The sequence below is a fragment of the Indicator indicator genome, chromosome Z (genome assembly GCF_027791375.1).
Source record: "Indicator indicator isolate 239-I01 chromosome Z, UM_Iind_1.1, whole genome shotgun sequence".
Taxonomy (NCBI): domain Eukaryota; kingdom Metazoa; phylum Chordata; class Aves; order Piciformes; family Indicatoridae; genus Indicator; species Indicator indicator.
The window spans coordinates 19,431,036-19,448,340 of record NC_072053.1 but is presented as its reverse complement, the minus strand read 5'-3'; positions in this window follow the sequence as shown (position 1 = coordinate 19,448,340).

Below are 17,305 nucleotides of genomic sequence, written 5' to 3'. Positions count from 1 at the left end.
TCTATGTCTTTAGGATATATTTTTCTGCTTGTTTGATAATACTTAAGAATTAACTAATACATCACTCTGTAGCTACAGCCGGCTTATACACAGTCATACCTTCCTTATGTTCCAGATCTTCCAAAAATAAGGAAAATACTATTAAAAGCTCAAAGAAAATATTTTAGTATTATATTTCAATAAGCTAAGAAAAGATACCCAGAGCCAAATTAATCTTTGTTGCCATCATACTGACCACAACAGAATCACATTTGGAAAGTTTTGCAACAGCTTTGTCAGCCATACACCTTCATCTTACAAAACTAGAAACTGATGCAATGAGCCACATTTCTGGTGCAGGCTACTGTCCTATGAGACCTTTGCTTTCACAGGCACTCAAAAGGAAAATGTCATTGTATAGGTCTCACCTGCCAATTTTCAGAAGGGCAACACATGCAGTGAAAGGACTAGAGCACAAGTCTTATGAGGAGTGGCTGAGAGAACAGAAGTTGTTTAGCCTGGAGAAAAGGAGATTGTGGCAAGGTGTCAGTCTCTTCTCCCAAGTAACAAGCAACAGCACAAGAGGAAACTGCCTTAAGTTACACTAGGGGAGCCTTAGGTTGGGTATTAGGAAATCTCTTCACCAAGAAGCTTGTTGATCACTGGAACAGAATGGTCAGGAAAGTGATTGAGTCACCATCCCTGGAGGAACTTAAAAGGCATGTAGATGTGGCTCATAGGGACATAGTTTAGTAGACACCTGACAGTTTTAGATTTACGGTAGAGATCAATTTTAAGGGTCTTTCCCAACCTAAATGGTTCTATAATTCTTACATACATTTTATAACTGTTGTATAACTGAATGAAGTTATGAGCCAGGATCTGTGACAGCCCTGATCCTATTATAAAACTGCCTTCTTGAATCATACCAATGGTCCATTTAGTCCGGTACTGTAAGTATATATCAGTGTTAAAGGACTGTTCAGGGCATGGCCTCATAAATGCACTACTTTCTGCTGTCTGTTCACTCATCCTTCCCCAGCAGCTGGAACCAGGGATGTTAGTGAGTGCACACTTCTTTGGTTTTTTAGATTTCCTTTATGCACATGCCACCACCAGCCCCTGGCAGAAGGCTCCTAAAGTGCTTCCCTTTTCCTTCCTTAAAACTCTCCAGTCAGCTTCATCCAGTGCAACCTAGTTGCAGGACTTGCAAGAACAGCAGTCTTCCATTTATCCACCACATCCTAAATTTAATCATAAACCTCCTCAGACATCTACCTTCAAACTGGGGAAGTCCTGGTCTTTGCTGGGGCCTCACACAGATGTAACAAAATCATGGATCTAGCTAAATGTCCAAGAGTACCTGCCTTTGAATTAAACTAGTAAACACCTTTGTTTGTGACAAAATAAATAGGCAAGAATTGCCATTCATTACAGGAAACATATATTCAGGCTGAAATCCAGAGAGAGGGTAGATACGCATAAGGTGTGAAAGGTAAAGATCTCGTTGAGTCTTTGGAATTTTTTTTCCTAATAGCATACCAAAACAAAAATTAATCATTCTTAATTATGGACTTGAACTAAATATACCAATACTGAAAGAATTTCATGCTCTAATGCACAGACAAGATGTAATTTCACTAAGAGAGCAGCTTAAAGCATCTTCTATAAAAACTCTGGGAAAGCTGTGATCACAAAGAAGTGAGAATGGCTGTCCACTGCAGATCCTTCAGATCCTTTGGGATTAGATTGCCTACATGGATGCAAGTTATGCGGTCAAAAATGATGAGACTCAAATCCTTGCCTTGCCTTGGGAGCAATCAAATTGTAATAAAGATCTCTCAGTCATCACCTTGTCACATTAGGCCTTCACAACTGGGCTTAATGAGGCATCCAGAACAGCCAGGTCCCACTAGGTATTGCAATTGCAATAAAATGTGATGCATTATGGTCCTCTAATTGAAATTACTGCTTAGAATTTGCCAGTCAGATTCAAATACACAGTACAGAGATTGCAAAATAATAAAGTTCACAGCATTTCTAAAATAAGTCACAAATTCCTGACAGGATCTGTGGCAAGGAATAACCTGGTTTATCTTAATGACAAGCCTTAACAGCATTCTCCACATCACCCAGCTTTTCTAGCATAAAATATTATTTTGTTAAGCAAATGAGAAAACAGCTGATATTTTTTCTCTTCCAAATTCCTTGCAAAGCTGAGTGTCTAAACCAATTTCACTCACATTTCAGAAGGCATCATCTTCCCAGGCTGAACAATCATCTGCCAAATTTTATCTTGAAAGATATTTTGCAGCAGGGGAAATGATACCAAATGTAAATTCCACAGGGTGGTATAACACAAGCACTTGACAGCACAACATAAATGCAGCTCTGTCTTCATGTATGCTTCATAAGACCACCTCTCTTGCAATTTCTGGTTCAAAATCACGCATTGCTGAGATGTCCAGCTTCCAACTATTTCTTACTTACATTTGCTGTAAATTCCTCCCAAGGACTCAGGGCCCTATTCCTGCAAATTAATGCATGTAAACCTGCATCAACAGGGATTTGCATGGGTGTAAGGGTTTCCCTGCACAGATAAATTTGCAATATCAAAGCTCAAGAGACTGTACTTAAGTGCATTTTCATCTCTGTCTCCTCTCCTCTCTGCCGCTGGGCGTTAGTGTTCTCTCCCCTTAGGAAATCTCTCCTCTTCAACTCAGTCTCTACACTGAAGTCCAGATTTTCATGTTTCCCATCTTTTTACTCAGAAGGCAATATGCTTCATTCACCAGTTTTTTTTTCCCCTATTTAGCAGCCACCTCTTTTCCCTTCAGTTAAAAGTTAAGTCTCCCAGCAGGTCAGCTCAGGATCAACATCAGCTCATCACAACCTTCACTCATTAATGAAGTCAGGTCTGAATCATAATCAACATTTTCATAACTAGAACACAGCCTTGATGTATGATTCCCATGCAAGGATTTGACTCTTCAGAGACATAGGTTTATGGTCAAAATTTATTCCATGAAAAAAAACGTTATGGATTTGTTTTTAAACTTAGAAAAACTCTTGTTTGTACTGAGCTTTGTTAAATGTATTTCTAAATAAAAGCTATTTGTAATGTAACCAGAAAACCTGTCCTTTTAAGGGTGGTACAACAGTCTTCACTTTCGAAGTTTTATTTCAAGGCCAAACTTGCACAACTACTGACACCATGACATGGAGGATCCTTAACTCTCCAGATTTTCTGAGCCTCATTTTCACTATGTTTGTAGCTGTGATGGTAAGAATCAGGCTGTTTCATTGTCCTAATTTTTAAAAAATGTTGATTGAAACTATCTATTTTGTCGAAGTTCTTGTTTGCTGTGTCTTTTGTGAGGGGGTTCTCTGGCCCCAGCTCTGTGATCTGCTTCTCGATGAGTCAATATTTCACAGAGAGGATGCAGGACCTCTGGACATCATCTAGTCCAATTTCCCTCCTCAGAAGGGGCAAATAGAGCAAGCTGGCCAGGGTCATGTACATCTGGGGTTTGACTATCTTCAAGAATGAAGACTCTACAAACTCTTTGGTGAACCTATTCCAGTGCTGGATCACCCTCAGAGGGAAAACACTTTTATAGGTTTCATGAACATTTCCAATATTTCAAATTTGTGACCATTGTCTCTTGTCATTTTTCTAAATGGAATCTGGCTCTGTCTTCTTTCCTTTCTCTTTGAGACCATGAAAACTTGGGTGGCAGGTCCTGCTATACAGAGTTATTTGAGAGTGTATTTACTGAACCAGGGCATTCATGAGGTATTTATCAGTTAATTTATCAGAACCTTCTTCAGTCCAAAGAAACTACCTTGGCCTAATGAATTATCCAAGTATGCACAGCAAATCCAGAACTCCAAGGAGGACAAGGCAAGGTCATTCTCCAGCTCTATCCACTGGGAGCTTTTTTTTTTTTTTTATGGTGCATTTTTTCAGATTGGGGATTTTAGAATACATTCTTTTTTGCACTATCTTATGTTTAGAAAACTGAAAAGAAATAACCAGTATTCTCTGAGACTTCACACTAGAGGTTTCTCTAAATTCTGTACAAACTGGAAAATATAAACCACTGTACAGTCATTAGGTTTTAAATGTACTTAACTTACTTTCAAAGTAAAAAATAACTTTAGCAGTAAAGAAATATATCTTCCCACTTCTATCAAAGGAAATATTCACCTTACTTCCTTGTTATACTTTATAATCAACCTTGATTTAGCTCAACTGTTGTAGAGCTTTTTCAACAAATCCAAACAACAAAACAATCCTTTTGCTGTTTTTTTCCTGTCTTCAACCCTTTAAAACCCAACAATGACTGAAACTTCAGTAAACCACTTATCACTAAACTAACAAAACAGCTGTACTTTGAAGTCCTACAGGAAGTATCTCCTGGGTACAATTCATCCAGACAGTACACCTAGAACACCCAATACCCTTTTGTCAATCTGTTCCTGCCAGGCAGCCAGACCATATGCACCCATTACACAAAATGGACTTCCTTAATTATATTGTACCTTGGTTCTATATAATGTCTTCTTGCACCTCAAGGATAAGTACATGTATTATCACTTCTGAGACGCACAGTGGTGTAAACAAACTCAGTGTCTGAGACATTTTCAAATTGATGGGATTTAAAGTTCAGAGTAGAGGTGGTTACTGTCAACACATTCAATCCTCCTAGCTTGCAAAAAGTGCTTAAGGGATTCTATCTGTAGACCCACAAGGGCAGGAATTTGATGTGTCTTGTCAGACATATTCAGATCTATTTTGCTTCATCTTTCCACCTAACAAAACTATAAAAGTAAAAAAAAAAAAAACCCTGCCATTTACTACAGCTTAACAAGATGGGCATTCCCCCTCTCCTTCCTCTCCTCCACCCTCCATTTTACTGTAGGTCAGGGAATCACAGAATGGTAGGGGTCAGAACAGACCTCTGACCATCTAGTTCAGCTCCCACAGCCCAGGTCTCCAGCCTACCCAAGTCTCTCTGAATGGCAGCACAGCCTTCTAGTGTGTCAACCACTCGTCCCAGTTTTGTATCATCAACAAACTTGCTGACATTTTACTCCATCCCTTTATCCAGGTCATTGATGAGGATGAGTAACCAGACTGGACCCAGTACTGACCCCTGAGGAAAACTGGCCTCCAATCAAACTCTGTGCAGCTGATCACAACCCTCTGTGCTCTGTCATTCAGACAGTTCTGAATCCACCTCACTGTCCATTCATCTAACCCACACTTCCCAAGCTTCCCTATGAGGTTGTTACAGAAGACGGTGTCAAAAGCCTTGATGAAGTCAAAATAGGTAACATTCATTGCTCTCCCCTTACCTATGCAGCCAGTCAAGCTGTTATAGAAGGCTACCAGATTGGTCAAGCATGATTTTCCCTTCACAAACCTATGCTGACTACTCCTGATAATCTTCTCTGCATGCCTAGAGATGACCTCCAGAATGAGCTGTTTCATCACCTTTTCAGGGATGGAGAGGAGGCTGATTGGTCTGTAATTTCCAGGGTCCTTCTTCTTGCCCTTGTTCAAGATTGGAATGACATTAGCTTTCCTCCTACTATTCTCCATGACCTTTCACAAATGATGGACAGTAGCTTAGTAATAACCTTAGCCAGCTCTCTCAACACTTAGGGGTGAGTAACATCAAGGCCCATGGATTTGTGGGTGTCCAGCTTACCTAGAGGATCTCTAACCAAGTTCTCTTTGACCAAAGGAAGTGTCCTCCTTCTTCCAGAATTACACTCTTTCATTCAGGGACTGAAGTCTGGCATTAGCAGTAAAGACTGAAGCAAAGAAGGCATTCACTAACTCCACCTTCTCTATAACCTCTGCCACCAGGACACATCTCTTTCAGCAGGTTAGAGTAGAACAAATTAAAATGCACACCTAATTATTTTTCAGTACTAATGTTATTTCTCCTTTCTTTGTCTTGCAAAACAATTATATGGGAAAATCTGTATTTGGATTGTTGGGTGTTTGTTTGGGGCTTTTTTCCTTGTCATTACTTCTGGTCTGAGACCAAGTTTCTAAGTGGAAGCAAATTTTTAGATTCAAGTCAGAACCTCTGAAAAACAACTTATAATCAGAATGCTGACACAATTTTTAAGTGGAGTGACATAAAAGGTCCCCTTATAATATAGTCAAAACATGTGGGGAATAAAGTATTTTGTTCCAGAAGGATATGAAATTCCCAAATCAGAATAAAGTATGTGTCTGGTATTTACTGGATTCTACCAAATACAACAATTTTGCAAAACACACAAGGGCTTCAGGGAGTATAAGATTCAATCACGATTCAAAACCTCCTCTTCTTGGATATATTTGAGGCAAAGGGATTCATGAGCCACAGCAGCTAACTTTCCTTCCTCCAGAAACTCAAGTGGGATTTACTCCAAGTAAATAATGATAATAGATAAAATAGAAATTCAGAAAAAGCTTTACCTAGAAGAAACTTTCAAAAGTTCACATAACATCCAAAATGTTATAAACCACCTAAAACTATGAACTCTGTAGTAATTATGCAGCATGGGAACCACAATAATATGTTAAAACATAAGAGAATGGAAGTTTGTGCTTTGCAAGTCAGGAGAGGTAGTTTCAGTGGCGACATGAAGGAAAGCATGAGATGAGCTGTTAATTGTGTTACTCTTCTTTATTAGTTAAGCACTGATGTTGTGTTCAGTTCTTTGCCAGAGAGTCCTTGTCCTAATGGATTTACAGTTGCAGGCTCTCTGCCATTTGTTTCAGCCAACTCCTAAGTCTTCTTAAACTCCAAGCGTCAAGATGGACAAAGAGATCTGCCAACACAAACCAAATGACTGCACAAAACAAAAAAAAAGAAAAAAAAAGAAAAAAGAAAAGAAACCAACCACAAAAAAACACCACAAAGAAATGTTAAAAGGCTAGAAATACAGAAAGAGTTAATTGCACTTTTACATGCCACTTACTGTGGGAAATACAGAAAAAGGAAATGTTTAAGAGTGATGTGGATGGGAAGAGATGAATAGTAAAACAATGGTTTGGTCCTTTCGTGAGGACAAGAAAACTGGCACAGAGTAGAGAGTTGCAGAAGACACTCATAGAGCTCTACCCAGCACCTTTGTTAAGGCGAAACAGAAAGCAATAGCCATGAAAAGCAAAAGGAGCAAGAGGGGATAGAAACCAAGTCTTGTACAGGACAGGTAAATATTGTGCCACCTGGGCAAAGAGAGAAAACAGAAATTAGGAAAAAAACGAAAACCTAATGACTTGCACTTGGCAAAAAGCTTTGCCCTTCTGCCTTTCTTCCTCCCTGTCCCCAGCTGCATGGTCTCATCCTCGGTGCTGACACAGGCACTCATTTGATGAGAGAGAGATCATTTTCTCCCCCAAAGAAAATTACCTACGTACTCCTGATGGTTTATATTTCTACCAGATTATCCACTTAAAGACAAATGGAAAGAGGAATAGGGCTGTATCTTCTTTGCATTAGTAAGCTACTAAATTGGTTTACTCAACATTACTTCTGGAAGCCCTAACCTACACACAAAAGCTCTTCAACTTAGCTGAAAGGCTCCACAATGCAAAAGCATTTTTGCTGGCAGGTAGCTGCCTTCCTCAACTCTTTAATGGATCAAGTCATACAAGCACAACTGAACTGCATAAGTCTTTCTATTAAATCTTGCTTTGTTCTTACCTGTTTTAACAGGTAACGATGTCTTTTTCATGAGGAATAAAATGTGGGAAATTATTAGGAAAATTCACCCTGGTATGCTGCTAGCAACATGGGTTTCACCGAGCATTTCCCAAACAGAAGTCTGTAGTCTCTTGGTACGAGTCACCAAGTCTCATGCCATAAATTAACTTCACAGCAGCTCATTTTAAGCAGGAACGGCTAATCAGTAGCTCAGCTGTTAATATTTAAAATAATGCTGACATCTAGTGGCTAGCTGCTCTCATGTGCGTTTGTGCAGGTCTTGCAGTTATTTGTGTGTTTAACATTTCTCAACCTATAGAGGCAAAAGGCTCCATTTTGAAGTGACAAGTGCCTCACTGAAACAAAGAAAATGCATCCTAGTTCTGCAGAGGTTGCAGAAACACAGAATGGTTGGGGTTGGAAGGGACCTCTGGGGATCATCTAGTCCAAACCCCCTGAAAAAGCAGGATCACCTAAACCAGGTTGCACATGTGCACATCCAGGCACATTTTTTAAATCTCCAGAGGAGACTTCACAAACTCTCTGGGCAGCCTGTTTCACAGTGCTCCATCACCCTCAAAGGAAAGGCTGGCTTTGCCATCAAAGGATGAAAAGTCAAGGAACCTGCACAGGAGATTCTAGGATAAAATGCCAATACAGGTATTGTCAAATCCCAACAGATTCACAAGAGAGCAGCTGTGTCTCTGCTCAACAGCAAAAGGAAGCACAGGCTTTCTTGGGCACCATGGGTTTCTCAAGGATGCATATCCCAGACTGTAGCCTGATTACGAGCCATCTCTACCAAGCAACCCAGAAGAACAATTTTAAATGGGGACCTGTGCAGCAACACAGAGCAGAGCCTCTGAACAAATTAAAGAAGAGATTGTGGATACAGTAGCCCTTGGGCCAGTCAGGGCAGCAGAAGCTTGTTAAAAATCAGCTCCACACCACATGTGAGAAGAATGATGCTACTTCGAGCCTCTGGCGGAAAGCACTCAGGGATTTTGGAGTCAGGGATACAGAGAATCCAAGACCAACTACACTCCAACTGAAAAAAGATATTGGCAACACATGAAGGAATTCGATCTGCCTTGGAAATGGTTGGTGCTCTTCCTGGCAACCTGGCTGCCAGAGCTGGGCTGGATATTCAAATGGAGGGTTTCCTCTACACACTATACAACTGATGTCACATGAAATCACAGGATGACAGCATACAGCTGGTTGGAAGAGGCCTCAAACATCATCTAGTCCACCCCTCAACCCAGCACTGAAGGGGAAACGCTAAACCATGTCCCCAAGTGCCAGATCCACACACTGCTTAAACATCTTCAAGAACAGTGATTTCACCATTGCCCTGTGCAGACCATTCTAATGTTATTCTGAAATATTTCCTAACATTCAGCTTAAACCTCCCCTGGCACAGCCTGAAACCATTTTCTCTAGTCCTGTTGCCTGTCATCAAGGCCAAGAGACTGGCCTTCTCCTTGCTTCAGCCTCCCTTCAGTTAGCTGTAGAGAGCAATAATCTCCCCTCAGCCTCCTCATCTCCAGACAGAACAACCCCAGCTCCCTCAGATGCTCTTCACAGGCCATGTGCTCCAGGCCCTTCACCAGTTTTGTTGCCCTTCTCTAAATATGCTCCAACACCTCCATGTCTCTCATGTAGTGAGGGGCCCAGAACTGAACACAATACTCAAGGTGAGGCCTCACCAGTGCTGAGTACAGGGGGATGATCATCTCCCTGTTCCTGCTGGCAACAAGCCAGGATGCCATTGGCTTTCTTGGCCACCTAGGCACACTGCTGACTCATATTCAGTCAACTTTCAACCAATACCCCCAGGTTCCTTCTCCAAGTTGCAGCTTTCCAGCCACGCTTCCCCAGGTCTGTAGCTTACCATGGGGTTGTTGTGCCCCAGGTGGAGGACCTGGCACTTGGCCTTGTTGACTTCATATAGTCAGCCTTGGTCCGTCAATCTAACCTGTCCAGATTCCGTTGTAAAGCTTCCCTACCCTCTAGCAGATTGACACAGCCACTCAACTTGGAGTAAGTGGGTTGCACTGATAACACAACAGGCTTGAACAGGGAGCACTAGCTGTCCAGGAATGTTGGAAGCAAGCACAAAATGGCCAGGGGGCAAACGTTTCAGAGCCAGAGGAGGAGGGTAATGTGCCGAAGAGGCCCCACCGTGTAACGAACTGCCAGATAACGAAGGGCCCTGTCATATTGTGGTGAAAACACTGAAAGTGAAAGGCTGCTGAGTGGAGCCCTACAGGACAGGTTGCAGAAGCTGCTGAAGGAAAAGGTGAGTCAAGTCAGTTTGCAGAGACGAAAGCCGCCCATCTGGCTCTACATACTGCTGAGCAGTAAAGATGACCAGTGCTCTGACTTTACATCAGCTCATGGATATAGTAAATGCCCTGTGGGGATGATTACATCAATGGAATAAAAGCAACATTGTCCGTTGTTTGTACTATGACAGTAGTGCAGAAGTAAACCCATCTGGGCTGCTGAATCATTGCAAAGTACTTTCGCACAGGTAGCAAACCTCATGCTGAAAGAGCTGGGACACTGAAGAACATTGAAACAATCAGTGGATAGATCAGGCTGCTAAGGTTGGAGGGGCTCAGGTGGATTTGGACTGGCAACATAAGTGTGAGTTATTTACAGCTTGACAGGCCCATGGCACTTCAGGCCATCAATGAAGAGATGCAACACACAGATGGGCCTGAGACTAATGCGTGGACTTAACCATTGATGCTATTGTGCACGTTACCCATGAATGTGAAACATGCTGCTATCAGGCAAGCCAAGCAGTAAAAGCCTCTGTGGGATGGAGGACAATGATTTTTATATAAATAAGGAGAGATCTGAAAGGCTGACTACATTGTGTTCCCACAAACCCACCAAGGCAAGAGCCATGTGCTCACAAAGGTGGAATCAACCACTGGGCAGCTGGAAACCTACCCTGCGCATCATGCTACCACCCAAAACACCATGCTGGGCCATAAAAAGCAAGTCCTATGGTGACATGACCCCCCCACCATCAAGAGAACTAAGTCACAAAATGAGACACATTTTCAAAATAGTCTCATAGACAGCTGGGCCAAAGAGCATAGCACTGAGCGAATGTATCACAATCCCTGTCATGCTCCACCCACCAGAAAAATCAAACACTGCAACAGACTGCTAAATACTACACTGAAAACAATGGGGTGTGAGACCTTTAAAATCCAGGACAAGCATTTAGCTGAAGTCACACAGTTAGTTAACGCCAGAGGATCTGCCCATCAAGCTGGCCCTGCTCTATCAAAACGCCCACGTAGTGTACTAGGAGATTAAGTCCCAGTAGCGTACATGAAGAATGTATTACTGAAGAAGTTCTGGGTTAGTCCTGTTTCAGGCAAAGGCGAACCCATCTAATGGGTTGCTTTTGCCTAAGGAGCTGGGTGCACATGGTGGGTGATGCAGGAGGATAGAGAAGTTCAATGTGCGCACCAAGGTGATCTAAGTTTGGGTGAGAACAGCCAGTAAATTGAATTGTATGATATTAAATATTAATGGGCATGATGTAGATCGTATAGAATAAGGGATGGATCCTGGCCCGGATTTGGCCAGGATAGGATTTTCCTCATAAGAAGTTGGGAGAGGGAACACACAGGATAGCCAGCTGAAGCAGCCAGAGGGTGTTCCACACCATAAAACCTCATGCCAGATGTATATGAGTGGGGCCACTGCTGTGGGTGGCAGCAATGTTTCTCTGAGGGGCTTTTTAACAGGGTGTTGGTTAAGAGGATTGCTTGCATTTATATATTGCTTCTTTTTACAATTATTATTCCCATTGTTCCTTAGTTCTTTGTATCCTTCTATGAAACTCCCCTTCATCACAGCCCTTAGGGTTTTGCATCTTGCTACCAACTTCTTCCCATCCCACCATGGGGAGGGGATTGAAGGGCTGGGCAGTTGTGTGAGCAGCTGAAGCTGGCTTTAAAAATCAGGACACACATACTGCACTATCCTACACTGAATTATTACCTAAGTATTATTGCCAGCACAGAACTCACATGTAGTCGACACTTAAGTAGAGATTTGTCTGCATATTTGTCAGAGAAAAATATAACAACTATTGAAAAGTAATTATTGAGATTTATGCAAAAACAAACAAAAACCTCACCTCTGAAATATTACATATACTGTTGAAGATTGACCAACAAGTTGTCAAACTGTTTTATAGGAAGGGTTTTCAATTCAGATCTTACACACTTTTAACGTGAAAAGCAGTGATAGCAGTTATTTTATTCCACTTCCTTAGATCTTCCATACAAGTTGCATTCAGAAGATCTGTAATGAAAAAGGTATCTGCTTAGAAACAGAACAGCATTACCTTACCACTCTCATCCTAAATGCTGTACTGATCAATAATACCTATGGAATTAAATCAGCAATGACTCAAGCAGAAATGTCACAAGGTGCAAAACAGAACTGAAAATTATCTAAACTATGTATCAATTGCAGAATTATAAATTTCTTGAGTATGTATCTCAATCCTCCTGGAGACAACACCATACAAAATATCTAATAAGTTTAAATATCCATCCAAATTTGACTTCACTATAATACATCAAAACCTAAAAAAGCATGCCCTTCCTCTATAACAGTCGATATTGTTATAGAATTTATGAATTTATAATTAATAATATGGCAAATGTTAATATTAATAAAAATATTATTAATTTGTTATTAATATGAAACATTGCCCAAATCTTATCAAATAGGTTCAGAGTATGTCTGGAATATATATTTACAGTGGGAATGTACAATATTAAGGCAATAAAACAATTTTAACAGTTTTAAGCAAACCAGAAGGAATAACATAAAGAGAAGAGAATCCCTGGGAGCAATATGGCACTCAGCCACAGGGGGAAACTCAACAAGAGCCGTAAATACAGGAGGCAATAAACTACTCAGGGGGTTGCACCCAGCTAGGGGGGTGCTGCTGCTGTATATTAGCCGTTGAGGCTGTAATGGTGCCAGTGCGGTCTTGAGGCTGGTCTGGCTCCAGCAGGGCGGCAGGTACGACGTGTTTTTGTGAAGGGCTCTTGCGTCTTCCCGGGTAAACTGAGGCACAGCACAAATTCAGTTGCAAGGAAAGCATGGCTTGGATCCTAAGGCTCGTGCCTTCTCTAGTTTGCAGTGAGTAGGGCTCCTGGCTTCTATCCCAGGTCTTGGACCAGGCAACTCGAGGCAAGGCGGTCCAGGCAAGGCAATTCAGGCAAGGCAGGTCCAAGCAGGCAAGGCAAGGCAAATACAAAGCAGCCTGTATTTATCACTTGCTTGAGAGTCAACTGGACCAATAGGGCAACCAAATCCAGCAAACAGTTACGCAATGAAACAGGACTCTGCCAGGCTGTGGCCATAAAAGGCAGAAACACAGGCTTGGTGTGGGAGAACAGTGGCCAGTACATGTGCTCTTACCCCAGAAGGAGACCTGTTTACCCAGACATGTTGGGGCCTGTCCTTTTCTCCCTTTCCCCCATTATCCCAACTCCTGCAGGAGGAGGTAGGGAGAAGGGGACCATGTCTAGACACATCAGGACGTGCCTGGGTTTGTGCTGGGCCCATTTGGCCCTACCACAACAGATACAAAAGCAATATTGGACTAAAACAGATCAAGTTCATTGCTCAAAGCACACAGCAGGCTCTTTGTCCATGAATTTCCACAGAAGAAGTTAACAGGTCTCTTCCTTCAGCCAGGGGTGCAATTTCCATCTGTGGTAGGCTCCAAAGTTCTCACAAAGTTTCACAAAAATTTACCTATTCAGTTAAAATAAATGCTTCAAAGTACCAAATAAAAACACTTTAAAACTATATATGGTATAGATTCTGTTAACTTTCTTAATTCAGTTGTGCTAAACACAGTGCTTCATCTAGGCAGATTGGGTTTTTTTAATCATGGCTATAACTTTTTCCAAAAAATTTAAATAATGCAAGTCTGAAGAACTCATGTTTGTATACAAACAGTTCCTGGGTTTAGTTTTTCCATTCAAAATGAGACAAATAATGTTTCTGGAACATTCCTTTTAAAAGTTCAGAAAGTAACTAATTTATTTTACTGCTAATTTCCCTCTTCATACCTTTTCGCAAAGCATATTACAAGCTTGTAATTTTAAAGCCCAGACAGACACTTCCCTCTCTTTTGAACAGTTGCTCAGACTACTAAGCAGTCTCAGTCAGATAATCTAGGAAACTAACAATAATCGAGTAAGAAATGCAGGTCAGCATTAACTTTACAAGTTCATTGTCAAAAGCTACAAGTGGAGCTTATTTAAAAATAAGGAGTTGCAAAACTGTCTAACCATTAAGGGGAAAAAATAATTTTCCATTTCCTGCAAAACGGAGTCACAAATTTAAAACATCAAGACATGAACGAATTTATAGGAGCCAGGAAAACACCTAGATAACTCACTTACAAAACATTACCCTTAAGCCCCAAAATGTTTGTTCCTAAACATTTTACCAGACAAGTAACAAACATTTTCATTTCATTTCATTTCATTTCATTTCATTTCAAGAAGGTTGGAAGAGACCTCAAAGATCATCGAGTCCAACCTGTCACCCTAAACCTTATGACTATCTAAACCATGGCACCAAGTGCCACGTCCAATCCCCTCTTGAACACCTCCAGGGATGGTGACTCCACCACCTCCCTGGGCAGCACATTCCAATGGCCAACCACCCTCTCTGTGAAGAACTTTCTCCTCACCTCCAGCCTAAACCTCCCCTGGCGCAGCTTGAGACTGTGTCCTCTTGTTCTGGTGCTGGTTGCCTGGGAGAAGACACCAAACCCCTCCTGGCTACAGCCTCCCTTCAGGTAGTTGTAGACAGCAATGAGGTCTCCCCTGAGCCTCCTCTTCTCCAGGCTAAACAGTCCCAGCTCCCTCAGCCTCTCCTCATAGGGCTTGTGCTCAAGGCCTCTCACCAGCCTCGTTGCCCTTCTCTCCACAGGTTACTGCAAAGTGTTCTGATAGATGAAAGGCATATTATGGGATAGTAACATAATGCTGTGTGAAAATGAGGGAAAGATAGGCACCTTCCCTACAGAGTCTCAGAGGAATGACCCAAGAGTAAATCCAGGTGACTAGTTATACATGCTAGGGTATGTGTGGGGAGAATCATACTGCAAATTAGTATTGTTCAAAGGTTTCTTTAAATAGACAGGTGGGCAGTCTTTACATTATCATACATAAATACTACTCATGTCCTACAAGGCACTTCAGGAACTTTTCACATTATCCAAGCAATCGAGTTTTCTTTCCATTAACTAAATCACTGCAATTACAAATACCCATGTCAATGGCAAGCAGAGACAAGGGTGACAACTCAATTAATTTTTAACCCAGGAACTGTCTTTCTGTGGTATTTTTTCAAGTTTGTAACAATCACGGCAGGGGGGAAAAAGCATTTGTTCACTGCAGAGAATAATCCAAGCTAGTGACTAGGGTGCAAGCCAGGGGGAAGCTGTGATTAAAAGAACTGAATAAAAGACACTGAGCTATACCAGCTTGGGGGCGGCACATCATTTGCAGCCTGGAAGCAGCAGGACAGGAACACCTCTGTCCCCCCACCAGCACCACCAAAGGACCATCCTGTGCCCTCCGTAAGAGAGAACTCCACTGAAGACAACACACACTGGAAATGTCACAGGATGACACAAGCTGAAAAGGACTTAGACTTTGGGATGCCTCTCGCAACTGCCTCCCCTCCTCCAGCTGACGGCAGCACAAGCTGACAAGGAAACATGAACTCTGGGATTTCTCTCTTTCCCTCCTCTCCTCCAAGCCAAAGTAGCAGCACCCTTCCCCAGGACCTCCCCCAGCCAAAGAAAGTGTCTCGTGGGGTTGTGTGTGATAATTCCTTTCCTGCTCTCCTCCTCTATGTCTCCATTTGTTTCTCCCTCTCTTCCTCTTTCTTTCTCTCTTCATTTTCATTGACTTTATCCTTTAATAAATAGCCTCACTTTTGATAGCTGACCTCATTTGTGCCTTAATTTCATAACGCGGAAATGTTTTAAAAAGAACTAAGCCTCTCTCCCCTCCTCTGGACTGAGACAGCAATCAAAGCAACAAACAGACTGAAAAGCTTTATTGCTATATGGAACCTAATTTTCAAATAGTTCTTTTCAAGTTTGTTCTTAGTATGTAAGGTAATTTGTCTCTCTTTCAGATATATTGTGTGTGCTTTTAGAACAACTTAGGGATTTCTGTTTCTAAGACAAAACAGGCTTTACTTTCAACAACCTGAAAATCATTCTGACACATTAGCTTATTAGTGAAAACACACAAATATTTAAAATCTTGAGGTGTGAAACAGCTCTTTAAATAACAACATAAATATCAGGGTTATATAAAATGTTACCAGTTCTTTAATTCAGTGGGCTTTATCTCATTAACTTCTTCCCAAGGGAAATTATAACTAACAGGAGTCTACTAGGAATGCTGGCCAAAGAGGTATAAAATACTCTTCTTGGTTTTCTTTACCAAATATGCCTAGACATTTCCAGTAAGAGTCCATTGATTCCACCAAGTTTTTTAGCTTTATAGCAAACTCTATTCATGTTTTGAACAAGAAGCTCACCTTCCAGAGGATAACAATGCCTTTAAAAACTTGAATCCTTAACCCAACTCAATTCCTACCTCATTAGTCATTCCATCAATGATTATATGAATTCAAGTATAACAAAAAGTACAATGAAAATGAAATCAAGCAGATCTTACCAAAAAAATGTAATGGTTTTGTTAAATGAAGTGCAATAGAAAGGCCACCACCAAGTTCTTGGCCACTAAGGTGTCCCCAGGAATAACGGCATGTGTCTTTGTTCACAAGACAGCATGATTTAGGCTTCCCTGATTAACCACCACTCAGCCAAGGGACCATTAATTTCAGCTCTTCAGTAGGTGTCTTCACACTTTTAGGTAACAGCATTAAGTTGAAAGCAAGAACCACAGAGGCTTTATTCACAAAGGAAAAACATTGCCTATCAAATTGATCTTCCATATAGCATCACCAGAGCTATAGTCAAAGACCATAAAATAGTTTAGGTTGGAAAGGACCTTAAACATTATCTAGTTACAACCCACTGCCCCATCCAAGGGTTGGTGGCCCCAACCAGCCTGGCTTTGAACATTTCCAGGCCTGGAGCCTTCAAAACTTCTCTGGGCAACCTGTTCAAGTGACTCACCACCCTCATGATGAACCCAGTTAGCTAAATGATTGGCAATAAATGAGAAACAGGGCATGATGACACTCCATCAACCCCAAACTTCCTTTCTTCCCTTTGAATCAGTCATTCCTATTTCTGTGGCTATAAATCATCTTAAGAAAAACATTAGGTTTAGGTTCAAGGCTACAATCAGTTAATCCACTCTGTATACATCGATCACAGCAAGCACATGAAAAACAAATACCTTTTAAAGAAGCCTACAGTGACCTAACTGACCAATGATAATAAACAGGTGAGAAGTTTTTATCTATTGAATCTATGGTTACATTTACTGTCAGATCAAAAAGATCCACTGAAAAACATAATCAACCACTTTAACAGTAGCCTGTAGAGG